At 43.0% G+C, this 27,004-nt stretch overlaps 1 protein-coding gene and 1 long non-coding RNA gene across 12 annotated transcripts in view; one reads left to right on the forward strand and one right to left on the reverse strand.

The window, feature by feature from the left end:
• LOC119015414 overlaps positions 1-7,339 on the reverse strand; it is an 84,799-nt gene extending 77,460 nt beyond the window's left edge. For 7 of the 10 annotated variants that reach the window (XR_005073344.1, XR_005073346.1, XR_005073339.1 and 4 more), the window contains exons 1-4: positions 7,051-7,188; positions 6,179-6,299; positions 5,998-6,081; positions 4,260-4,431 (exon numbers count right to left, since the gene is read on the reverse strand). This is a non-coding gene — a long non-coding RNA (uncharacterized LOC119015414). The other 3 variants (XR_005073342.1, XR_005073343.1, XR_005073345.1) reach the window with 3 other exon arrangements.
• A 5,675-nt stretch (positions 7,340-13,014) lies between these two features.
• The window catches only part of spry2 (sprouty RTK signaling antagonist 2), a 48,178-nt gene continuing 34,188 nt past the window's right edge, over positions 13,015-27,004 (forward strand). The window contains exon 1 of one of the 2 annotated variants that reach the window (XM_037091366.1): positions 13,015-13,139. The gene's annotated coding sequence lies outside the window, so the exon portion shown is untranslated. Of the gene's footprint in view, positions 13,140-13,698; positions 13,716-27,004 lie in introns of those variants that run through there. The other variant, XM_037091367.1, reaches the window with a different exon arrangement.

Below are 27,004 nucleotides of genomic sequence, written 5' to 3' on the forward strand. Positions count from 1 at the left end.
CTAATCTGTCAAATTGTGTGGTCAGCCATCTGGGGTAAGTACAAAAATGTAACCGGTTTTGGTGCTTAAAGAAACCATGGGGACCATGAATGTCTGTACAAATGTTGAGGACATGATGGACATCATCATGATCATCATCACCACCACCACCATCATCTCTAAAGCCATGCCACCAGCATGCTTAAAATAAATAAATAAATAATTAAAAAAGCAACTGACACTAAAAAGTCTGCTGCGTCTGATTTAGCCTGTCTTTGACTAAAAGTTAATATAGTGGGCAGAATGGGAAAGATGTAAGCATGTGAGCGATAAAAGCAAATGCAGCGTGCGTAACTGTACTCATCTTTTTTACGACACTCCCCTCTCGAGCTGGCATTATCATCACCGCCGAGGACAATGGCAGCAAGTGCAATCAAAGCCAGGGTAATGTGTCATCGCTGTGATACTTTAAATAGCCCTGTCAAAGTGAATTTGTTGCCATTGGAAAATTCTGAATGCGGGCCGCGTCAATATGACCCAGTGTTCTCAGCTTTTATCATTTTTGCTGGCTCTGTCAGATAAATCGTGGAGGCTTTTTTTTTTTTTAAACCAGATAAAAAAAAATTTAAAAAAAGAAAAACAAACAAGTCTTATATAAAAAGGGGACTGAAATGATTTGTTAGCTTGATCTCCCTGGCACCCAGTGTCTATCTGGAGTCATTCGGCAAAGCTGAAGTTGCACTTCAAAGCATGTGGGTGTGTGGAAGCTTGTTGAAAGGCCAGGCTACAGCGTGCAGGCTACACATTTGATGAATGCATCGTTACAAAGTGTGTACGCGTGCATGCGCGCGTGTGTTAACAATCCATATGTAAAATTCACAGAATATTCTATTTATAAGTGTGGCCACTCCATACAAAGAGTGCAAGTCATCAAAGATTCAAGAGACATAAGATTCCTGTGAATGCATGATTTAACAAGTGCAAGGGTTGATTAAGTGTATAAGTCCTATTTCCTTTGCCAACATAATTTTTCATTAATTACACTAACTTGTTTAGGCATCTGTGGGCAGATGCTGTCTAACAAGTCACAACTATGCATATAAAACATTAAATGCAGTTCATTATACTTGAAGTCTGTATTGTATTTGCAGGGTAGAACCCCATCTCCAGCAAAGTATATCCTTAGTCATATATATATTTTGTCGGGAACACATTGTCTTTGCTGATCACTGGCTGCATGTTTTTAATCCAGACACTGTAATGTTACTGCAGAGAGGCAGAAGGAGGGACAGCAGGGCAGGGCAGTTGGTTAGAAAAACTACAACTGTGGAGCTAGACGAAAAGTACTAAAATCAGAGGGATATACCCTCTGGAAACCATGATTGTTTTTGCCAATCCATACTTTGAGATATTTCACAAAATAGGTGAAAACTTTTAACAAGTGGGAGGAATAACTTCAGGAAAAGTCACATGCTTGTCTAAGTCATTAGGAATTCATCCTCTGGGAACCATGAATGTCAGAGCTGACTAACTAAAAGACTAACTAAAAACTCTGTCTTGTGCTTTAAGTCTTGTTATGCATTTCAATGTTTGACCAAGGGACCACAACCTTTTCATAACCAAGTTCTAAACTTATAACACAGATAACATAGAGAAAACCAAAAAAGGGAACAATCCATACACTAGCAGACAAACACATATACAAGTGTTAAATAGAATTAGTAGATGGTTTACAGACACAATCATTGTGCTGACATTGCTAGGAGGGCATCCTGTAGGGACACCTAAACCTACTGGTAAATTAGTTTAAATTGAATGTTATTGTGAGGATTCTATAACAACGCAGCGACTTCAAGTAGATTTTCACATCAAGAGATGTCACATTTAACTTGATATGAGGTAAGCCCAACAAGTCAACATTATTCCGCTTTTCTATTCAGCATCATCAACATGACAAACTGTATTAAACGTGATGTGACCACTTCTCTCCAATTGGCCTCTACGTCAGTGCTGGATGCAGTCAGTGAAGATGGGAGCTGTATCAGTGATTGTGTCCTCCCACTCTGTCCAGCCTCCATGTATTAGCACGGCGTGTCTTCATTTCGTGTTTGAGTAACACTGTAACAGCAGTTGTCTGCGTCTCTCCCCGTGATTTTTTTCTCTCTCTCTCTCTCTCTCTCTCTCTCCCGCGATTTCCATGTGGCGAATTGTATGATTCAAAGCTCTGGCAGTGGTTTCAGCAGTTTGTGGCAGTTTTGAGCACGCTGACATCGAACGCTGTGAACAGACTTGCTAATTTGTGGTCTGGATGCTGTTTGCCTGTGTTCTCATGCAGGCGGTAGGCATAGCGGAGCAAAGCTCTGACAGCGTTACAGCTCGCGAAACCTTTCGTGCCACCAGTGTTGATGACAATGGATCCGGGGAGGCAGCCCCAAAGACAAATTCAAATGATAATGTGGTTAATGAGCAGATACGGAGACACCCGATTGCAATGGAGCGGCAAGAATTTAGCAAATGATGCTTCCTCAAAAACAAATAGGTCTGTGCTTTTTTCATCCTGAACTAAGTTTTACCTTCCCTTCTCTGAGTTTTTGCCCAGGGTGCCTTATCCAGGGCCAAAAAAGCAATACTTCATTATTTTCCTTGCTCCTGCAGATGCTACAACCGCAGACGTACTACTTTTAACAACACAGGCTCCATGGCAACAGTGTGCTAATGATGCACTGTTGCTCCATCCTCTGATTCACATTGTTTGGGTTGTCATTGTGAGCTCCTTTCAGCCCGGGAAAGTGTGAGGCTTGATGAGGCACTCATCAGTCACTTAGGGAACACAAGCATCGGGCTGCAAAATTCCTATCTGGAAAGTTTTTTCCAAAAAATAAGCCCCTACAAACACTGGGCCCATGTGCAGTGTGGTTGTGTCTATTTCTTACTTATTTCTTATAGCAGCAGCACAGTCAAGAAAGTATTAGTCCCTGGTATTTTGTTTTCATTTAAAGACCGGAAACACCCTTGGCTCTCATTCCAAAGATGGTCAAAGTCTATCAAAGGAAGCCCCTAGGCCACAGTCTGAACCACCAGAGGTAGACCGGCTGTTGTGGTCGACCCGTCCATTAAGGGCGAGACCAGCAGCACCCCCTTCAAACATCCCACAGCGTTTGACACCGCTGATGAAGACCAGAAGCTGCCCCCCGATGCAGGGGTGTGTCAGTGATAGAAGGGGCCTTACAAATTCCTCACATCTAATGAGTCCATCTTTCCTCCCTCCTGCCACATTTGCTTTGATTCATTCTAGCATCCACATGGAGCTGACAGTGGCTGGCTGATTTTCCGAGCGCACGCTGCGGATGAGTTGACCTAACAAAGGAAAAAAAAGGGAGGACCGGCAGACAAAGATTGGAAAATGAAGTCACAGCTGTCCCCTGTGGTCAAAAGTGACAGAATGTCACAAACTAAATTATGTGCTGGTGCTGGAACTGACAGAGAAATGTACATGTTGCATGTCAACATGTAGCACCAGACTGTTTTTACATGCAGCAACTGTCATTCTACTGTATTACACTGCCTTCAGGATATCAGAACCACAAGTTAAATGTACGTGAGTGATGTTAAGCTGTAAATTAGGATTCAGTCACCTCCAGTTTGCTTACATGTCAGCCCGGACACAAGCAATATTAAAATAGCAAAGCTGTGGTCCAAGTTATGCAACAATAACATCTTCCAAATGTGTTTTAGATGGAGGTGTTACATGCAAAACGCGAGATGAGAGATGGCAAGAAGGAGCTGGCATTACATGAACAGTAGGTCACAGCTCAATCACAATAGACAAATGCATAGAAAACTGGTCAAAATGCAATGAATACAATATAAACTACAATTTCAATGTGAAACTGGTATGTTTTCATTTTAAGAAGAAATTATCAAGGATCATTTTAACTGTATATTTTCAAAGACTTAAATGCATTGTAGATGGATGCATTGTAGGAAGAGATCCAACTCAAAGATGAAAAAAATCCCTAATTAATTTTCTGAAAAAGATAAAAAATTGTTTATCAGCCCATCGCAATATTGATCACCACACAACTTTGATCACAATGCACTATTGTTTCACAGCCCAACGCAATATTATTTCACAACAAAATATTGATCACGACACACTATTGATCACAACACAGTATTGATCACAACACAATATTACTTCACAACACAACATAATATTGTTTCCATGGTGCGACCACGGCCTAGGGGAATCCCTGGCGCAACATGAAAATGAGACTCACCCCTTCCTGTCCTCCAAGCACCACCAGCAGTGAAGCATTCTTTATTCAAACACATCTTGCACACAATCGAACATGGTGGCAGTCTGGCTGACTGAGGAGAGCAGACAGGAAATGGGAGGAGCCAGCCCCAGGACCATTTAGCTCCCTGGAACCTGCATTCACTCAAACACACCTGCAACCAATCACACATAGAAGGTTACCTGAGTGTGAGACAAGCAGAGGGAGACAAGCACGAATACAAACTTTTATATGACCAACACAATATTGTTTCGCAACACAACACAACATTCTTTCCCAGCAATCACATGCACAATTCTTGTTATTACGATTCTTCCAGGCTTTTTTATCTTACCTGTGGAAATACACAACCATTTTGAATACATGATTATATGTGGCTTTATTATCATAACATTTACTGGTAACTGCTTCTTTCCACAAGCCATCGCTGAACACAAAAGGGCACTGACATGCACACCACCCAAGGACAATGTGCAATAACTGAACAACAATCATTGTATACAAAAACACTGTACATTTTTTGGGCCTTTTTTATAGGACAGCTGGGGATCAACAGGAAAGAGGATGGGAGAGAGGGGGAGTAACACACAGCAAAGAGCCCAGGCTGGGAATTGAACCCAGAGCTGCCACAGCAAGGACACCTGCTCTACCAACTGAGCTGAACAGCATCCAGTACAAGCATCCTTGTACTTTTTACTCTGTTTATGTCATGTGAATACTTGGACGTTGCTAAAATTTCATTGTACACTGTGCAATGACAATAAAAAGGATTCTGAACTGCATATTTAATGAGCTATTTCTTGAAAATGCAAATTTCCTTTAACATGTCCTAGAATTTTAACACTAACATGCTAAATGAGCTATTAAATCCTGTGTATTTTTTTTGTAGGTGCTTGAAGTGACCTTCCTCATTGACAATTACAGATACAGACAGCCACTGTACATGAAAAACTCCCTAAAATACTAATATTTGAAAACTAAGTCATCATATAAAGTCTTGCAGAGATAACGTCAGTGTCAACGTTTTCTTCCAGAAAATGCATTTCAAGTTTTTAGAATTAACACATACCAACAACTGCCATCATGCCAATCCTGTGACTAGCTGCCAGTCCCTGCTGACTGATCCCACTCATTAAGCAATTCACGAAGACATACAGCAATGGATTGCATTTGCCACTGCCAGAGCTAATCAGAGGCATGAAGGAGGAGGTTAGCAAATTTTAATGCCAACGGCCAAAAATATTGGACATGTTTCCTCTTGCTTAAGTTTCAAATGCCAAAATGGCTGAATAGCATTTTCAACTACATAAAGTGAGTCTCCATCTCTCTCTCACCATTCAGAATATTAAAAAACATTCTTATTCACCGCTCATGGTCAGCCGTCTCCAGACTGAAATGTCTTTGCTTCGCTGTTAAATGGTAAATGACGAAACATTTTCAGTGGCGTATGCAGGACATTTTTACTGGGGTGGCCAAGATGGGACACACAGCTAGTGTATGGTGGCCATGGCATCGCAAAGTTTAATGCCACGTATGCAGCCGACCGCGGTTGATTGTCTATGTTTAAGTATGGGGTTTGCTGTGTATTAGGACATACATAGCATACACTTTGGGCAAAATTGGACCATCCTTTTCAAATCAAATCACGTATGACAGTGCACGACAACTTCAGGTAACTGTTCATGAATGACGCATCTGGAGAAAACAGAACTTGACATACCATGTTTAGCAGGTGGAGCTCCAGACACTGCTGGATTACACTCATCTCTCACTATCGCCTGATCCTCTGGGTGTGGCTGGTCAGCTGTGGGAATACACAGATATCTGTGAATTCTGAGCCATCAATAGGATGGAGGTTCTGCCACACACACACACACACACACACACACACACACACACACATTTTTTACACTTTTGACTGGGCCTTTCCACTGCTGCTGGCAGATGCTGTGGCTGGCTCTGATTCTCACTTTTCTTTTTGAAGAAGCTCTGAATATCTCGGCTTCTCTTCATAGCTATTCTCTTAACAAAGATGGGGGAAATGCAGTTAAGTCAATCAGTCAAGCAATCAGTCAGTCAATTCACTTTGAAGTAATATCGATAACTACAAACAACAAGCAAGATCATTGTCAAATTGGGTTAGAATCAGTGTGCAAAATGCAGGTGTTGGTGGGGCTCTGGAGCCCCTGAAATAACAGATCTGACAATATGCCTAATTATGTCTATTCATAGTATCTACAAAGGTTTATTTTTACATAACTACCGACATGTTCGATTGCTTTTAATAACACAATTAACACATATTGAATCTCAAGCATTTGTGGCATTTGACTGCAATTTGTTCTATGAAGATGAGCTAATTGATCTAAACAAAAAGTGCTTTGTCTCCAAGAGCAAAAAGTCTTTAAACAGCCCTTAAATCACAGAGCAAATAAATAAATCCCAACTTGTGTTATAACGTTAGCTCCTTATATCTAGACTATCACACTATTTCACACACTGGTTGGTCAAAAATATAACATTAGCTCTACTGAACACACACATCTGCAAAAAACACCCTCAGTCTTCAGTAAAGAACGCAGCCGTTCATATTTCATGGCGGTATGCAAATAACAATCATTTTTAAAAATGCTAACGTTAAATGCTTAACTTGGTTTGCAGGCTGCTAAGCTAGCTAGTGCAGTGTAGTTCGTCTTTTAGCTGCCACTTAGTGCTAGATAAAGGTTTCCTACACATTCAGAGAGAACTACGACATAACTAAACATTAAGTTACCTCCGAATAGACAAATTTTAGCGTCTTTAGCCAGCCGTTGACGCTGTAGCTGTAACAGTCTTCCTGTTTCATTAACAACCGGACCGGACCGGCCCGGACCGGACCAGCAGCAGCAGATGCAGCGTGCCGTGCCCATCTCTCATGGCTCACCTATCAGACCTGCATTGCCATTGGCCAAACGTCCGCTGACCAGAAATCAGCTCTCACAGCCTCAGTACGACCATTACTGTGTTAGTTAAAACTGTAAAGCTGGTCCTAAATCAGCTGATCAGCTGTCATCATTGATTGACGGCATTTCGTTTGTTTCTTGTGTTGACGAACTTGGCCAACTACCTATCAGATCTGGGGAGGCCAAGGGGTGGCCAATGAGATTTCAGGGGTGGCCCCGGCCACCCCAGGCCACCCCCCCATAACTGAATATTTTATATCAGAGGTTAAATTGTTGTTGCAAATATGTTTGTTTCTGTTACATAAAATGTAGCTTTTTTAAAAAAAAGTTGTGGATGCTTTCACATATTCAAGCCTCTAAAACACAGTAAAAGTGCAATCTTCAATAATTGGCCACCTGCCCAATCAATCCTCTGCAAATTTCTTCTAACAATTTAGCTAGTTAGCTTAGTTAGCCATGTATCTAGCAGTCCAAACTGTGAGCTGGGGTCGTTTCCGTAGATGGACCAGGAGCTTTGTACTGGGACAGACCGGGGCTAACTGGTTAGCATGCTAACTCCAGTAGATATCCCCACAACACAAAACATACACGTCATAAGGTTTTCAAGAAAAAATTGTACACCAAGCAGCTTTAAAATTAAACAATCTCAGAGTAAACAAAGCAGATGACACTTCATTTTAAGAGATCATAAGCCTCATGGGGTTTATGGTGAGATATTTGTCATTAAATGTTCAACTTAAGTTGAATAATTTGCCTGGCGGCTGCTTGCACGCCTTGTGTTTTGCCGTGCGCTGGCCCCTTAGAGAGCAATCAAGTGCTCATAATTCCAAAATTCCACAAATCCAAACACATCCGTCAATCCATCGCTCCAACTGAATCCATTCCTGATAGCAATCTGACCCCAATCTGGTGCCAGATCTGCAGAGGATTGCAGTTTCCCTTCTCCATTCCACTGGCCTCTGCAGTGCCAGGCGGGATCAATCAAGCCCTGCTGAGGTACCTGAGAGGAAGTGAAGTTGTGTTTGACCCCGTAGGTTCGCTGCCAGACGATGATAGTGAACAGAGTGGACAGGTTCAGCCTGCCTCCACTCTCCTGACGACCAACCTGGACTAGACCGGACAGCCGGGGGAATAGAGATGAGCAGTGGGATGACAATTGTATGAGAGTGTGTGTGTGTGTGTGTGTGTGTGTGTGTGTGTGTGTGTGTGTGTGTGTGTGTGTGCGTGTGTGTGTGTGTAGATATGTAGGTGAGTGCGCTCTCTAGTGAGAGTATGCACTTGTATTTGCATGTGTGCATGTGTTTTGATTGTGAAGTGGCTGCTGTGCATGTGAGTGGGGTTAGGAGCTAGAGCGATGCAGTGGGGGCTGTGGCTCTTAGAAGTTTTAGAGTGTGTGCGTGTGTGTAGTATAGTGTAGTGTAGTGTAGTGTTTGTGAACACTTTGCATGCAAATCCATGAAGCCATAAGATACTGCAGCAATTTTTTATATATCAATTAAATATTCAAAACTCCATAAGAAAAAGTGTTATTTTAGTGTTAGAAAAAGTGTCAAAAAAATAAAACAGACACTAAACACCTCAGGCATGTTTTGTTTTTTCGTGTTGACAGCCACTGATGCCTTTGATTGATCTGCTCATTAAATAGATTTCACAGATTATCTCACAGGTTATTAAGCCACGCAGGCTGCACCCCTGCGATGTGATTTTTCAGATTGCAACTGAAGCGACACACCGTGGGCTTTTCTGCGGAAAGATAGTTGATTGTTGGCTCAATCTCCACCCGTTCGTTTATTATCGGATCTTCCGCGGTGTCATAGTGGAGAGAGGTCGATCCAAGCTGAAGACAAAATACACAGATTAAACTTGTGAAATTGATGTTTTCTGGGGAGCTGGGCCGTGAATAAGATGGCAACACAGTTAAGAAGACTGTAATTGGAGTCACAATAGGCAGTTGTATGTGTGAATGGCATAGTAAGGTAAGTAGACTTGTAAAAGCAAGCATGCAAACAGTAATTAAAATGGATGAATTAATTAGCTTTGCCTTACTGTACTTCATTCCTGAACCATAGCCAATAAAAACCAGCTTGGCATAGGAACACAATACAAAAGCCTGCCTTATAGCATTTTTCCCCCTTTTGTTATTGTAATAATTTAGTTCTACTGAATAACCTCTCTCTTCAACTATGACACACATGGTACACGACAATCTGAAACAGAAATGTATTTCATTCAACCCACATAACTGACAAAGCCTGTCGTGCAGTTGTAGGACACAGTCCAAGGACCACATATCTGTGTGTCCCACGGTCTGCTGTCGGCCCAGTCTGTTCCACTGTCTACTCATACAAACAGCCCAATGTCCTGTTCTTCACAGGGTTCCCTTCACACGTCACCTGTCGCTGCCATGGCTGGAGCAAATATATTTATCCTCAAAGAGCAGTGCTGGAAAATAGCAAAGCATGTGTCCTCAGTACTGACATTTTACACATTCTGAACACTTTCTCACTCCCAGGTCGTCAAATATTCACCCTTCAGCTTCAGCTTTGCATGTGAAGGGAAAGTTACACTTTCAAAATACATTTTGCTGACAAACATTTTACATACTATGACATCTAAATACTTAGGTTTAGGTACCACAACTACTCAGTTAGGTTTCAGACTCTCGTAACTTGTGTTTCACTTATGTTACTTACATAACTCAACTTAAAAACAAATGAATCTTTAGTCTTTGTCACACACAGGATGCAAACCACAATCTTAAGGGGAAAAGTCCCATGTATGACACATCCGTTCTCTCACTCTTTGTACTACTACACTAGAAGGGCAGTTTAAGAAATAACACTAGAGACATAAGTACAGCGTCAAACTAGGTTTAGTCACCCAAACTACTTGGAACAGCTCATACTTTGGGTTAAAATAACTACATGCAGTCATGTCACTTACAAAACTTCTGTTACATAATTTACATACTTATGCAACAAAACAAACCTAAGAACAAATCAATCTTGACTCTTGATCACATATGGGATGCAAACCAGTCTCCAGGGGTAAAGTCCAGCCAGCGTCTGACGCATGCCTGCACCGCAGCTACTTAAAATGCTGACATTTCTCACTCTTTGTGCTACTGTAACATCAGTGTTAACCTCAGAGGTGTTGGGCCACTGACCAGGCTGCTGTATTTGACATGCTGGCAGCGAGAACTATCTGGATTTTACATATACTGCAACATGCTCTCATAGATTGCACTGTTAAAGACACAGTCACCACGGAGGATCCACAGTCACATTTTAGATGTTTGTGACTTGTCTGTCGTTGCACCAAAGAGACATTTCCCCTCCAAACTCCTCACATCTTGTCATTTGAATAACTTTCCAAGGCTCATACAGGCCATTTTCTTATCTTTTTTTCTTCCAATTTATCATCTCACGACCCTTCCATGGTTTATCTGGTGAACCTTTGGAAGGGGGCCAGACCCCTAAGGCTGAGAACCACTTGACAGCCAGGCCATATATAAAGTAGTCGAAAACAAGCCCCACCTCAACCAACAGAGAAATGCTGCTTACACGTCGTTGCATCACTGGAAAAAGAAAAAACAAAACAAAAAAAAACCAATGCTGTCATGTCGTATAGAATACCATATCAAAGTGGCTATTTTTCTGCAGAAGTAGTACTTTTCCATCTGATTCTTTAAGTGCATTTTGCAGATAAAACTTAAGATTGCAGACCTATTAATGTTCACATGATGTTATAGGCTGTTAATCTATACACCCAGAGCACAACATGAAACACACAATATAATTAGAAAAAGACAACAGTGGGTAAATTGTGTTTGTGTAACCAGGCCCACTCAAGACCAAACGTTTGTATTTTATTAGCACATCCAGGCAGATCCTTCTCACTGTGACAAACCAGCATAAATAAATAATAAGCATTTAACCTTCCCTCCCCATTCGCCTTGCCGGAGCATCCTGTATATCTTCATACACGTAATCAATTCGCCTCCCTCATAGAGTGGAGCTGCGAAATGACACAACATGCTGCCTCTCTTCTAATAGGGGAAATAAAAGACACCACAGAGGCAGGTGGAAACTGCCACCGAGAACAAACAGAGCATCGATTTCCAGTCATTGTTCCTATACGCAGCCCCCATTCGCCATAGGAGGAAGAGGAGTGGGTGGAAGTGGAGGGTCTCCGCGGATTTACATTATTGAAAAGCGGTAATTGGCCGGGCTCAGTGTTTCAGGATGCGTCCCGTTCATCTCAAGTGTGCCACATCTATAGTCTTAAGCAGTTGTGATGCAATACGTGAGGTAACAAACAGTTAGAGCTCAGGTGCAGGCGGGGCGTTATTTTGAAGGGACTGTTGAAAATAATCGAGGGAGAAACGGCTCTGCGGTTATAGGATGTCACAGTCAATGTCAGTACATTCAATGTGACCTTAAACACGTCGTAATCTGGTGTTTCTGCGCTCTTCTTTTTTATAATTCCTAAAATCCAAAAAGGCCTCCTCCTCTCACTCGACTGCTATGACATTAGCTGTTAAACTTTATAGGCGAGGGGCCCATAAAAAGGCGCCACACCTGGGCCTTAGCCCAACGCTGCCAGGGGCCCCCGCCATGTAGTTAGGTTTATAGGAGAGAGGTAGTAAAGAGATGCCATCCAAAATGAGATACCCACCACTCTAAAAATATTGACACCTACTCCTTACAAAATGATTGCTGACATGAAAGCCGAGCGCAGGATGTAGTGCCGTGCCATCGAGGGGTATTTAGCACGCGCCTGTGTGTGTATGTGAAAGATTAGGAGCTCTGGCCGCGGCCAACATCACAGGGCAAATTAGCATTAATAACACTATTTGATTCCAAATAAAAGGAGCAAACAAACGCGTACACACACACCTGGCTTCCCAAATTCAGTCAACAGATGGGTACACCGCAGGCCAGTTATTGTGGAGGGAAAAATGATAATGAGCAATTCACTGTAGGGCACAATCACAGAAAAGCAGGGTGGAATGGGCTCATATTTTTTGGCCAGCATGCCGTCCAAGGTGCGGCGATGCCCAGAATAGGGGCAGCGGTAAGCGGGATACAACAATGTTTTTGAGTCTTCGTGGCCAGCAGCTGGCTGGAGAGCAGCTTTCCTCTGCCATCAGAGAAACTCCTGACAAACATGTGTCGATGTTGAACATTTGTACGTCATGAACTGGTCCTTTTGAGGGCCAAATACAGAGCGGAAACTGCCAGGACAACATCAACTAGCAGAAACTTTGTTGTCAGTCACAGTTTGGTTGGTTTGCTTTAGGCAAGAAAAACAGTTGCTAAGGTTTAGGAAAAAGATCTTCAATTACAAAAATGCATATGATTAGTGCGTTATGTCATGTGATTTAAAGACATGAGGCATGCTTGTATAACTTACCATTGACTTTTATCCTGGGTCAGTCCTGTGCTGCCACTAGAGGTGGCAAGTGCGCGTGTTTGCCTGCCAGCAAGCAGTTTTATCCAAACCGCGAGCAGACCAGGACAACGTGACGCAGGCTAGCTTCATCGTGGTGAGTGATCTAATTGCTAAGAGGCTGAAACCTCATGCCGAAGGTGAATTTGCGGAGCGCCTCGCTGCCGCTGTGGAGCTGCGCACGCCAGAAAAAAACATCGCGCTGTTCCAAAGTGTAAGTTTATCTCAGAGAACCGTCTCAGACTGACATGGCACAAGACACTGAGAAATCACTGAAGGATTCTGCAAGACATTTCCAGTTTTTCTTTTTAACAAGACTCGGATCCGCTCAATACTGACTGACCCAAACCTGGAGAACCAGCTGAGAGTGGCTACGTCATCACTGCCACCTGACATCAGGCGTCTCACCAAGGAGAAGCAGTTCCAGCCATGGCACCAGGTCACACTGATATGATAATAATGCTGATAAGTAAGTTTCTTTTTTTCCACCTCAGATTGACAGTAGACAACCTTATAATGTACCTCAAATCATTTCAGAGCGTTCTGATGTGAAAATAAACAGATACAGCCCTCTTAAATCACTCAAAAAATGACATTGGAGCTATATTCAGCCTGCTTTCAAAAGAAAACTCCCTGTTTCCACTCAACAATTTCACCTCAGATTGATAGTCGACAATCTTGTATGAGTCAACTCAAAAATAAAGCTGAAATGATTTGAGGTATATTTTAGGTTATTTACTGCTTAAACTGCTAAACATCAGTGAATATAAAAACCAACAGGAACAGACAATTAATTGGATTAAACCACTAAGATACACTGAGATGGATGAAATTGAAATTGGCTAGAACATTAATTAATAGTCATGATATTTACATTATTGCAATTAAGTTAAAGAGGCTATAAAAATTATGTTGTGAGCTGCTCACCTTTAAAAAAAAAAATGTCATGTGGTATGAAAACTGAAATGGCCCTCGACAGGTGTAAAGGAAGGACGATGCATACCATACCAGAGAGGAAAAACCCATGCAATTTCATGCAAATAAGGTAATGTAAATTACCAAATTGTCATTCAGCATTAGACATTTTGGGGGTAAATAGCGAGGTCATGGTACATCGATCCGGCAGTGGGCTGAAATAGCCATCATGAAAGCCGGGGCAGGGGAAGCGGACGCGAATAAGTTTTAGTGCCCTTTCTCAGGCCATAGCTTCTGGAGGCACATGTCCCTGAAAGCCAAAAGTGAAATATGCACTCAGCATGTTGCCCGCAGTAGCTTCAGGAAAAAAAAGGAAGGGCTTACCAAATGGCATATTTAACAGCTTCCATTCACTGTGACATTTTTTAGTTGCAGCCCATTTTTGTGCAACTTCCTCTCAATCCCTGTGGTCACCTCTGTATCTGAGCCCTTTTTGTGGACACATTAATGGAGTGGGCTTGACATACACGCATTCCCCTTCTCTAAAAGTGACCCTCGGAAGGCACGAAAATACCTTTTCCAGATGGAAATTAAAGTGTGTGTGTGTGTGTGTGTGTGCAGGATGTGTGAAAAATGATGTTATGCTGCACAGTCATACGCTGATTTGGATTTCTCTGCTAAATCTATGCGTATAACGTTTGCCCTCGACTCAAAATCTATTTTGAGCTTGGTTGACTGGACATTTCTTACAATAAAGCTCCTGGGCAGGGGTGTACTGTAGGTGGTTAAGTATTTTGGAGAACAAGGAGGATCTTCAACTTCTTCTCATCTCTGATTCAGATTTGATTTCATTCACGCTTTGTGACATTTACCGTAAAATGCACACAGAATCAAAAAAAGGTCAAATAGTAATACAATACTTTACATTGCAGTTATTTGTTTGAGTCAAGGGGACTGTCCAAAAACAAGCCTGACTCTAAAACATCAGTAAAGCTGGTGAGACGCTTACTTTTTCCTTAAAAAAAGTTCTTACCCAAAAAATCTGATATTTAGGAACACGGGCTTCTACCTGTATCTATTTCTAACAATGCTGCTCATCTTTTGGACTATGAGTCAACCAGGAGTTTAATGTCCATCCGAGCCGTGGAAGTGCTCCAACAGCCAGGCACTCGATATAGTCTGTGCAGAAAATGATGCGCCTTTTCTTGGCCGAAATAAAGGCTCCAGATTCGCAACTCTGTCAGGAATTGGTGACATCGCACACATGCCATCTCCTCGTTCTGATAGCTGGAACTAAATGGATGCAGGAAATAAAAATGCATTAACCCTAATTTTATCTGGTTCCATCGTTTTGGAAGAGTGCCATTATTAAAAAGTGGCACCTGAGAAATAATTTAAAGCACCAAATTAAACCAAATCACAGCACTTCTTAGGATTATACTAAATCACTGGGATGCGCGGTCGAGATAACGATGATACATCTGCAAAGTGCAACCCCTGTGGATATAATGCATTTAGCAGAAATAACTCTGGTGAGTATGCCGTGTCTTGTGGGGCCGGCGCTATGCAGAAAATGCGTTTGTGCATTCAGGAGGAGTGAGCAGTAAGTCATGACCTCAGATGATTTGGTGGGGAGGGGGAGGCGTATCAGCTCAGCTGAGCTGGTTTCAGGTTGGATTGGCAGTGTTATGGCAGGGTGATAATGCTGCTGGATCAGAATCACTCACTCTGTTTGAGGATGCTGGTGCTCTCTGTGTTAATTAGGCCCCTCTCTGCTTCGCTCTCTCTCTGACAGCAGCTTTCGGCAGCTTGCTCTGTAAATCTGAAAACAACCCTCTGCCTCCTCCTGTCATCCCCACACATCACTCCCTTCCTCACTCTTTTGTTCTCCACATTTGATTGTGTTGCTTTGTTACAGTGAGTTCTAACGATTGGTTCCTGTACCGGCAGGGTTACTTCTGCAGGAGCCAGGGGCTATGGGGTTTTTGGAAAAATTGCAAGGAAGATTTTTTTTGTGTAATTACCAAATTAGCAGAGAGGTAGCAGAGAGGTACCTGAAATAGTCAGCTAATTAACTGCTTAAATAGTTAGCTGAAAATAAAGTTGAGGAATAAGTGGTTGAATTTGCTACGTAATGGATAAACTGAAATGCCACAAAGTTATATGCTGCTGGACCACTAGACTGGTTCAGACTGAGGAACTACGTGATACAACCTCCACAAATCATAGCTGTAATTTTGATGACTTATTTATTGATTGATTTATGTAGTACAACCCTATGCTGTGTCATGGCAAAACTAGTTTTAACTGATTATCATTAGCAAACATTGACAGATACCTAGTTTTAACTAGTTAGTATTAGTTACAATTAGTGGATAACAAATTTTAACTTATCAGCATCACCTAAAATCAACAGATAACTCAGTTTAACTAATTGCCATTAGCTGAAATTAATGGATGACCAGTTTTAACTAGCTGTACTACCTGGTAATGGGTCAACACTAGTCAAGTACATGAAAACATTGTTCTGTTATATCATTTATAGTGTTAAATCCAGATTGAGTTTAAACCATTGAACACATTCTGAAGTCAATGAAGGCGTATTCATCAGGAAGGCAGTTGGGAACCACTGATTTATTGCATTCTCTTCCTGTTTTGACATTTTAGATTATATGTAGCTGACTGATACCACAAAGCCACCCAGCCCTTACAGTGCACTTCAGACCTGCCTTGCCTTTTCACATCTTTGCTCGCAGGTGAAATGTTATTGATAACTCGGGAGAAGTTCCACCTCTTCTTTACCTCTCCCCGTCCAATCGTCATTCAAGCCAGATTAAATTGAGGAAATTCATATGAAATCATAGCTTTCACTTGGATTTACGCTTGTCAGTCTCTTTCACTGGGAAGCGTAAACGCTCCCTTTAGGACACTCGGAGGATTTAGCACCTTGTCTTTCATTTGCTGCCGTCTTGGCTGAGTCTTACCTTGAGGAAGAGATTGTCTTCCTCTCTACGGCATTGGCTGAATAAATGGCTTAACTGACTTCTAACTCTGTCGCTTTCACACCCTTTCATTTTTCTGTCTCTATCTTTCCCTGCTGTGCTTTCTCTCCGTCAGCAGAAAGCGATGCGGAGATCAAATTGCAGAGCAATAACGTTCTTATAGCACTTTGGTCAGACCGGCACTTATTAGAAAAGAGCAGAACCCTCTCTCGTTGAAACAGGGCTTCTGTCTTTTATCCGCAATTTTGTGTACATAAAGACATGCTCACATGGGCTCTTACTGCACATGTGTGGTGTGCACATGTGCAGAAGAGAGCCACGAAACCAATTAGATGAATAAATGAACCGATAATAATAGAAATTCAGCTGTCTCTGCAAGTGGACCCTTGCCAGGACCTCTGACTGCCTGCTTTTGAATAATGGATGTCTGAGTGACAGATGAATTCTGGGAGGTTCATATTTGTCACTGTCCTTGTGTGGCAGACGCATGCACACATGCACGCACGCTCACGCATATAGTAGGATTCCGAGCTGTCGCCACTGAGAGTCCAAGATAAACCTACAGCTCTGTCACTGCCTGACTGTAACCACGATCATCTGTGTATGTGCACCTACACACTAGATGCACACACACCCACACACACACACACACACACACAGCGGCATCCGCATGTTCCCCATGTCATCGGCGGGTTGCGGTGACTCCTTGAACCAACGAGAGGTATTCACTGTTGCGGTGGAGAATAATGATTGACTGGCTGGAGCCTGATCTGCGTCAGACAGAGTAGGAGACTCTGAACTGTGCTGCAGGCAATTACTTTGTTTTAGAGGGAAAGAAGGAGGGAGAGAGCGAGAGAGCGAGAGAGAAGCATAGAGGGGAGTGCAAGGGGGGAGGCAGGAGCAGGAGGGGGGAGGAGGGATTTGGCAGGCTTGGGGGGGAAGGGCTGCTGTGAGTTAACAGTGGCACCTGCTGGTAAACCACAGAACTGTGTATGGAGTCATATCAGCTGAGGAAGATACTGTAGAAGAAGGTTATGCTGTTATACCCTCACTCCTGTCTGTCTGACAGGATCTAATCGCCTATATTTACTTTGTTTTCCTTCATACTCTGCATTCGACCGCTGGTAAATAACGTTAAGCCATGTTCTACACACAACAGCATGTAGTTCTGTCTGCACCTTTGAGGGCTCCGCATCGATCGCATTGATTTATGACCTCTCACCCTTTAACCTCAAAGGTGCTGTGCTGTACCTCTGGTAACATGCCCTACATCTTACTAATTGCACTTTTTGGCACCTGTATTCACACGTAGCTCTTAATTATGTGGTTATACAGCAAAGGTGATGTTTCTATTGAGCAAGTTCTTTGAAACAGTTTGTGGTTTGTGTTTGAGCTCGTTCAGTGACTGATTAATTTAAGTTGTGTGCTCTTAACTAGCTGCTCCTGACTTCAGCCTTGCCACTTGTTAAATTGCACTCACTCTTTTGTAACTTTGCCAAGGCACAAACCCATTTTCTAAAAAGATGAAGGCAGAAAGTGTGAATTGAGCACCAGAATAACCAGCAACTAATGCTTGCTTTCGCTACCATTAGCTAGTTAGCGCAGTTAGCAGTGCATCTAGCAGTCCAGACCGGGAGCTCGGATTATCCGCTATCATCATTTTTCGTTAGCGAATTCCGCTGCCTAATTTATCCTGTCCAACACTGTCCAAAGCCTGGACTCATTTCTTTGTGCTCAAGACATAAAGGGATTAAAGTGATAATTGGAAGTCGGCTGTTAGATCATGTTGTGTACATGACCCCATGTCTAAACTAACGTCAGCTCATAACATTGTCTGTTAAAGTAGGCACTGAGGCGAGGAAGTCGAGGCATAAAAGCAAAATCCTTTAAACTATAGTGAAAAACCAAACAAAGAATTCCACAGTCCTGCCGCATGTAAAGCTGCTTCAAGTGCTACTTGCATATTAAATAGCTCTAAATTAGTGTTTGGTCAGTAACCCATGTCTCTCTCATGCAGTAGAAAAGAAAATTCAGGTGTTCAGCTTTCCTTGCTGCGCCATTGCCAGTGTAGGCGGTCCCTTCTGCCTACACTCATGCCTACACTGCCTACAGATTCCAACGGGTCCAGTGACGGCTAATATTACCAAACGATGAGAAACGAGTTAAGAATAAAAAGCAAAAGTTGTCGTACGATCGCGTTGAGGCAGAGTGGAGGGAGGGGATCGCTCACCGCAATACAGACAGGAAGTTGGCTGAAACGATGCTTACGGCAGCTTTAAACAACTTAGACAAATCGTCCACAGGCCTGTCAAGCAACTGAGAAAGAAAACGATGGTTTAATTTTTCATGTGCTCACATATGGCCAATAAAAAATTGAATGGTGTAAATTGCAACAAATCATGACATAGACAGCCTTTAAACTGCCGCCAGACGCTCAATCTGGCAAAATACAGTGGTGTCGGAAGCATCACGGAAACATGCTCGCGTGCACCACCATGCTGTCAGCACACTGACACGTTCACTCAATACAGCGCATGTTTAAAAGCGGCTTGTAAGTTGTGAACTGTACAGCGTTGTCACGTCTGGAGCTAGTTATCTCAAGGATCAAAGTGAAGAGTAACTGGCATGACGTGGTAATTAAAGCTATACCTCAAAAGACGGCGAAAACACGAGACAGAATGTGAATTAAGGGCTGCTTTGTGATTGCAGGATGGTGCAATTCCTTGAAACACCATCACGTCAGTATTGGCTCATTTAGGTAGGAAAATTCATACATTTCAGTGTTGAGTTTGTTTTTTCTCAGCTCGGAATTCCTTCCGTCACACATGTCGTCCTGGTCAAACGAAAAGTGAAGGCTGGCGATAGCCCCCGAGATGGAATTTGTTATGTTAAATAAATCATCCCTCCTGACCAGCAGACCTTAAGACAGACTGTGGTTTATCGATTTTGAGACGGAATACGAGATGAATTTTCAGCTGTGCATTAATGATACTGCCAGCCCCTCCCGTAGGTTCTGTCTGTGTTACTTTCAGACACTGAGTATACTCAGAAAATGCTTTCAATCATTCATACACCGCCTCCGACTTGATGCAGACATAGAGCATCAGATAAATCTTTCCCCTTCGTGCAAGAGGCATATTTGATAAAGTATGCTTTTTGTCCCAAATTATGCGCACTCACACCTGAGTCTCTCCCAGTACGACTTTGGTTTAGTGCTGCTAGCCATCCAGCGGCTCCACTGGAAGTGTCTGGGGTTAATTGCCGAGTTAAAGGGCGCCCACACAGAGGCTGTTAAAAAGAAAGGAGTGCATTACTCATTCACTTTCCTCACATGAGTATGCCCAAACAGTCGGCCTGAAGACTCAAAGTTGCAGTTGGCCGCCACCCACAAGCGAGCTTGCGCCGTTTCAAAAACATTTCGAAGCAGACGAGCCCGATGCGTCCTGTCAGACATTCAGCGGCTTCGACCGCTGGATGCCCCACTTTTAAGACAAATATTCAGAGAATGTGTTCAATTACTAAATCACCTTGGTCTGGTTGCCAGGCAACATTAATACCAGAACTGCTGCTTCCATTTCCTTTCAGCCTCTCCGGTGATTTGTCTTGTGTTGTTTATGTACATTAGTCTGAGAGAAAAGGGAAGAAGCCAAGAGAGAAAAAAAAAAACGCATTCGAAAGGATTTACAATCGAACGGGCGCAATGGTAAAGACACAGCTCCGTCGTAATGCATGCGAACGCCCACATAACAGCACACAGACTCACTTTGACTTCAGACTTTCTTCCACTGCTCCCGCTTGTTAATTACGTCCACGGTGTCCTTGGCTCCCCTGTTGAGCACTTTGTGATGTTCTGCAAAATGTTCCTCATGAATAAATCCGACACCGCCTCTCTCGGGATTGTGTGATGAAGGCGGCTTTATGGTTCATGTTGTTGTCAAATACATTAGGACACTCTATCTATTGTATGTTTATGTGTGTTTCACTTAAAGCTCACACGTCTGCACAGCACTGTTTGTGCATGTTTTCAGAGGCTCGTGTATCTCTGTGTATTCCAGCTTCTGCCTGAATGTAATGCGTAGGTGGCTATGTACGTGTGTGTCTGTGTGTGTGTGTGTGTGTGTGTGTGTGTGTGTGTGAGATCAAGACACAGACAGGCACAATCTGTCATCCTCAACGTCATCCGTCACCGCGGGGAAGCCGACAGACGCACACGTACACATGCCCGTCCAAAGGTTAACGAGCCCTCCGCGCTATGTGTGCTTTGCTTTAAGTGGCAGCGGCTGCGTGATGTATGTGCCGCTCCCCCCTCCCCTTTTGCCGCTCGGAGAGGCAAACGAGTCAATTGTCGCGATTCCGGATGGGACACATGGGAATTTGTCTCTCCTTTCAGCTTCGGGATAACTTTATTTGCCGGGAAGAAGTAAATGGGCCGGGGGGTTTGTCTCGTGGACACTGATGCAGCAACATTTTGACAGATAAGATTAAGGTGACAGTTTGTGCTGTTACACATGGTGGCAGGCTGTCTTCCACGCGGTCCGGAGACCACAGTTTTTGACAGCTTGAATGTATTTTGTGTTCATTTTAACTTCTATCTTTGTTTCATCTCGCAGTTTCTGGGATGTGCATATCTCCATGCTGTCCTGTTTTGTTTGTGCACTCAAACATTACATAACATCACATTTTTTTTACAGTATGTAATAGACCTTTAATACCTCAGCACAGTGATTTTAAAGGTTAAGTACCACAGAAAATCTTACTTTATCATTCAAATTCACAGTATAAATATGTGTTACATATATCGTATGAAATTCGCAGTATGTAAGACTTGCCCACCAAGCAAGGCAAAGCTAACCCCAAGTACCGAAGAAAGTGAAAAGTGGAAGTAATTGTAGACCTTCCCAAAAAACTACTGCAAAACTCGTCACAGATGTATTCTCAAAACCTCTCCTCTGAATACCAAAGTGCAGGGCAACATCCTTCATCCCCTGCGATCCCTTAAGTGTTTGTCTGTAAAAGTGATAGCCCATAAGGTCAGATACATTATACAGTACAAACCCCACTGACAGACAAGCATACAGTTCAATTAGAAAAAGGTTATGGCCGGGCCGAAGATTCTCTAACAGCATAATTATTAGAGAGGGGGACAAATGTCAAAGCCCTCATTAAATCCCTGTGGTGCCAGTGTGTCCAGTGAATAAATCCAAATGACCTCCATTCCAAGAAGGAGGGCACTGATGTCATCCCCTCTGTGGCAGCACTTAACCTCTTCCTCGCCATAAAATCTGACTGGGGTCAAGAACTGTGCAGTGCATTTCCACAGACAGTGGATGAGAGTGAGTGATGAGAGACTGGAGAGTACATAAAGTGCTAGAAAGCTGCAGTTGTGTACCTCCGATCACTCATAAGTGAGCGCCGCGGTGTGACTCCGTCCTGAACCAACTGTTGGAATGTGTGCATCGTGCCGCCATAATGAAATATTACATGAAGAATATCTTTGTCCTGTTCTTCAGTGTGTTATATATCTTATTGTGCTTGTAAATGTCTTGAAGGTTAAACAAAAAATGCTCATCTCTCCCACAGAAAACTGCTCCTGAAACACATCATCAGTAGCCCCGCCTTTAACTGACTTGTTGAGATCACTATGTCATGGTGTTGCACATTTGTATAATTTCTGCCTGCATTCATGGTGAAAACACAGCCAAAGGCCCGTTGAGTGTCGCTGGCTCGAGCGTCTCACCAGCAAAGATGACTGAACTGTGCTCGGTGCATAATGCTGTTTCCAGAGCTGAATTTTCATTGAGCCTTTTGTGTTGCCACTGCTAAGTCCCTCGCCGCCTTGAACCGTCGGTTAGACTTTAATTGTTTTTAGTGTTTTCTTCTATGTTGTGTTTCAGACCGATGAGTTATGAATGAGGCGTGTGGATTGAGATTTAAAATTCATGTCTTTTTATCAGTGTTCCTCACTCAAGATGCGCCTCTTCTCTCAGCAGAGAATGTTTTGTCGGAGAGGTTGGTGGGGTTTTGAGTGTTACATAACTTTGTCGTTAAGATTTGATGTATGACATTGTTGTACAGTGTGCCCCGCTTTTCTGTATCTTTGCTGGTGCCTCATCTGAAAGTCGCAGCCAATGTTCCAAAATAACACACATTGGTGGTATTTTCCTCCCATTACATTTAGTGATTTGTTCCATTTTCAGCCCACAATACTGGTGTATTCTCTCAGGATGTATTGTCTGTTAGACAGCCACTGAATTCTGTTTGAATATTCATGATCTCCTGTAGATTTAGCCTACCACCCCTGATTTTTCCTCTGGTTCCACTGTTTGGTTTCGGATGATTTGTGATATATCCAGTGTGTCTCAGCAGATATTGGATGGATTGCCATGAAATGAAATCTGGTGCAGTCATTCATGGTGCCCAGAGGATGGACCTTAAAGACTTTGGCGAGTGCCTGAATTTACATCTAGTGTTATCTACAAGCCAAAACATACAATTTGACAAGTGAAATATGTTAATATTGGATTGATTGATTTGAGAAAATCGGGGTTCACTGATGGTGAACCGCACTGAGATTAGTGATCCCTTAAGTAAATGGCCACCTATGAGGTTGGAGTGTATAAATATGTGGCTTTGAGTGAAATTTCTAGCAATTATTGGATAGATTTTAATTGATTTCGGTACAAATGTTCTGTCCCCCACCAAATTAATTGGAATTGCCTTGGAGATCATTTGACCTTTCGTCCAGCACTGGCATCAATGCAAAATTGTAATTTGTCCAAAACTTTGCTTTATGACCAACTAATGACATTCCCATCAGCCTCAGCTGCGCTTTGAGTTTAGAGATAATTACCTCTGCAAAGAAGGTTATGTTGTTTTCAAACCCACAATGTATTTCCGTGAATATTGACTAGAGGATAAGAAGAATTTCTCATGGATTAATGCATGGCAAAAATCTGGCGCATTAGCAGGCTGGTAGCTGAGTGAGCACAATGTGATGAGGATAAAGAGGACTGCTGGTCCTTGGTGGAGGTATACACTCTACTGAGTGCCATTCTTGCTGGCAAAATGTTAGCATGTTATCAGTGTGGTGATCATCAACCACCAACACTAGACTCGTGGATTATCCTCAGACCAAAATTTAGCCATCGGCGACCTATCCTCAGGGGGCAACAGCCAGTATTCGGGCCTCCAGTGGCGCACAGAGGAGGAAGTCTTGGCTGTGACATCCTTTATCTTCTTCAACTTGAGACATGAGGATGGTGTTCGAGTCAGAAGACGGCTCTCTGTATGAAAGCACATAAATTATTTATTTATTTTATAAAATCGCTTGAAAAGCTAAATCATCATCAAACGATAGCTGATGGATTGCGAGATTGCAATTTGGGCGACGCGTTACGCCTCATTTGCTCTCCATACACATCGCTTTGCCCGCTCATTTGTGATTGGTCAGTACTACTCGGTTCTGGAAGCAAAATCTTGTCCCTTGCCTACAGATTGCACATTCATATGCAGATATCTGTTTATAGAGATTACAACCCACACAAACTGCTCTGAATCCCTGCTTAATCTTGTTACTTCGTGAAATATAATTTAACAGTCTTCTAGTCTCATAATCCTCATGTTCATCTTGCAGTAATCCACAGATTTAGACATTAGAAACAATACACAGGGTGTTCATCACGCAGTAGTGTACGATATGACTGAGTGTGACGTCAGTTTGTGGATTAATCCGACACCGCGTCACTACACGTTTCTCAGTGGTTTCCCAAGACAGCAGCAATATTAACATCCCCACGACCAATGAGATTCAAGTTCTTACGTAACTTTCCCACGGGATGCAACAGATCCCACTTCCCTTTTTTTTGTCAGGTCTCCCCCTACATCATGTCTCTCAGGAGCCACCTGGTTAAAACAGGGTTGACGGAAGTCTATTATTAGTTCAAGTGCAATTTCCTTCCTGCGTCAGTACAAACTTGTGAGCAGTAGAACAGAAGTCTGTTGCTTCAAATCTCGATTCGTTGTTTGAAAAGAAACTCCATGTACTCAGGCTCTCATCCCGCTGGCCAACTGTAGTTCGCTGGCCAACTGTAGTTCGTTTGGATTTTGTTGAGGCTAAAGTATATTGAATTTGCTGCCAACAATAGAGCTTGGGAAAGTCTGCATTTGCGCGGTGATCGATATAGGTAGGCCTTGCATTTTCCAGTGAGGAGCACAAGGAAGAAAGAAAGCAAGATTGGTAGAAATGTAAAAAAGAAAAGGAGCGAGTCGTGCTCATTGTGCCGTTCCCTGCGCGAGACCGGGCTTCTAATTTCACTATGTTTTGCTTGGTGGATTAAATATTCTATTATGAAAGGCCCTTTTTTTTCAGCTGCTCCGATCAAATTGCTCAAGGAGAAAGAGAGAAAATGTGGCAATAGAAAGGAAGCCAGGAGGGAGGGAGAGTGAGAGAGTGAAAGAAGAAGATGAAAAAAAAATTAATTCCTAGGATTTATTCAACTCATATCACTCCATCCTATCTGGGCTTATACTCCGGCTTCAGAAAGAAAGTTGAGGGCGTTAGAGGAGGCACACAAAGGACGAGGATAAAGATGGGATCAGAGGGAGGCGAGGGAGGGCAGGCGGCGAGCGGCCGAATTGGGGTGGAAGCTTATCGGCGTAACGCACACCTGGGCCACCGTCCTCCGCCCGTTTTCTCATGTCTCGCAGATGAAAGCTCTCATAGGCCAGCAGCTGTGCAGAGTTCGGCGATCTCGCCTCTCCCGCGCTTGTATCATCCAGCGCTCCCTCTCTCGGCCTCGATGCTCCTCAAAGCTCCTGAGCTGTTTTTCTCTTGCATCCGCCCAAGCAGAAAAACAGACCGCCTGTAAAGCTGTTATGATTTCATCGCTGTCTGGTTTCTTTAAAAAAAAAAAAAACGAAGCAGCGAAGGAATCTCACACAACCACAGCATTCAATTTTTACTCTCATTAAGAGGTGCCAGGAAGTGATCCGTCCCTAGTCAAGGGGGGGTGACATTTAGATTGCAGCAGTGCTTCCACCCTGGTGGTTGACTCCATGTTTCGGTTGGAGTGACAACAAAGTGTTAATATTTTATTCATGCCGGTACATTTTTGTTGAGCCTTGATGAAACCCGTAGCTGTCCTTACAATCATGTGTGACAAGAAACGAAATTAAAGAAAGTCAGCCTTGATTGTTGTCAAACATCCAAGCCGAATGTAATCAGTGACGGCTGATTCTTACCTTTTTCGCCAGGACCGGTTTACCAACAGAGTGTAGCAGGGGTTTTTTCTAACGCGGAAGCTGGCAGAGCTCTGGTTCTGGCTGCGGCTCAACGAAATGCCTTTGGGATTTTTTCAACTTGATTTTGGATTATTGCAGGAATGGTCTGTGAAAAAGTTTTGTTCAGAAAGGAGAGTCGTAAGTGTCCAAAAACCTCCCAGCATAGGCTAACTTTTGGGGGAAAATGTGTACAAAAGATAAAACATAATATAGAATATTTAAGCACATATGAGATTTAGTTTTTTTGTTTCCTGCTTGTAGTGTTGCTGCAGGGCTCCAGCTCATTAAGTGAAAGTGATATAAGGTGTGGATCATTACGTCCTTTAATCAGTGACCGGAGGAAGGTTCAACGTTCAGGAAATTCTGCCAGTTTGTTCATTTCAGGTTTGCTTTATGTTGTTTTGGGAGAACGTTTCTCTCAAGCAGCTCAGCCCATAAAGGTTTAAAAGAGGAAAAAAAGAACCTTGTACAGGTCAAGATACATTTCCCATAAACCTCATTTTGTGTGACTCCCTCTCTCTGCCTGGTAAAACCCTCCATGCATTCAAACTTCCGTGCACCAGGCTTTCGGTGAAAATATAAGCTGTACTCTAAAGCTCGGATAATCCTCGCGACATCGCTTGAATTAACTTTCTCAGACAAGACAAACTCCTTCCCTTCAAGTCTTCAGCACCAAATAACATCTGCGGCCTTATTAGATGGGCTGTTTGTGCTACAGAGACAAAAAGTGCCACCAGCTCATCAGTGTTTCAAAGTCTCCCAACAAAAGATATCAAAGAGTTGTTTCCGAAAGTCGTCATTGTGATCGTAATGGTGATGGTTTTAGTATTGTTGTTCACAGCGGGTGTTCTGACGAGCGGGGGGGGATTCACGCACTGTTAAAGGCTTTTGGAGACAGCTAGCACATTACTCACAAACGTGGAGTGTTTACAGGCACAACAACACATCTGAAGACCGAGCACGCGCTTCCCACAGCAACTCCCCCCCGGCTCATAGCTTCCGTGATCAAAGACCATAATGTGGATGCGGGATGGAGAGAGGGAGGAAGGGGTGGAGGGAATGGACAGATGGGGGAGATGGGTGCGGGCTTGAATTAAGCATACGATTATAGAGCATTTCTTTTTTGAGCCGTGGCTGG

The sequence above is a fragment of the Acanthopagrus latus genome, chromosome 24, assembly GCF_904848185.1.
Source record: "Acanthopagrus latus isolate v.2019 chromosome 24, fAcaLat1.1, whole genome shotgun sequence".
Classification (NCBI taxonomy): Eukaryota; Metazoa; Chordata; class Actinopteri; order Spariformes; family Sparidae; genus Acanthopagrus; species Acanthopagrus latus.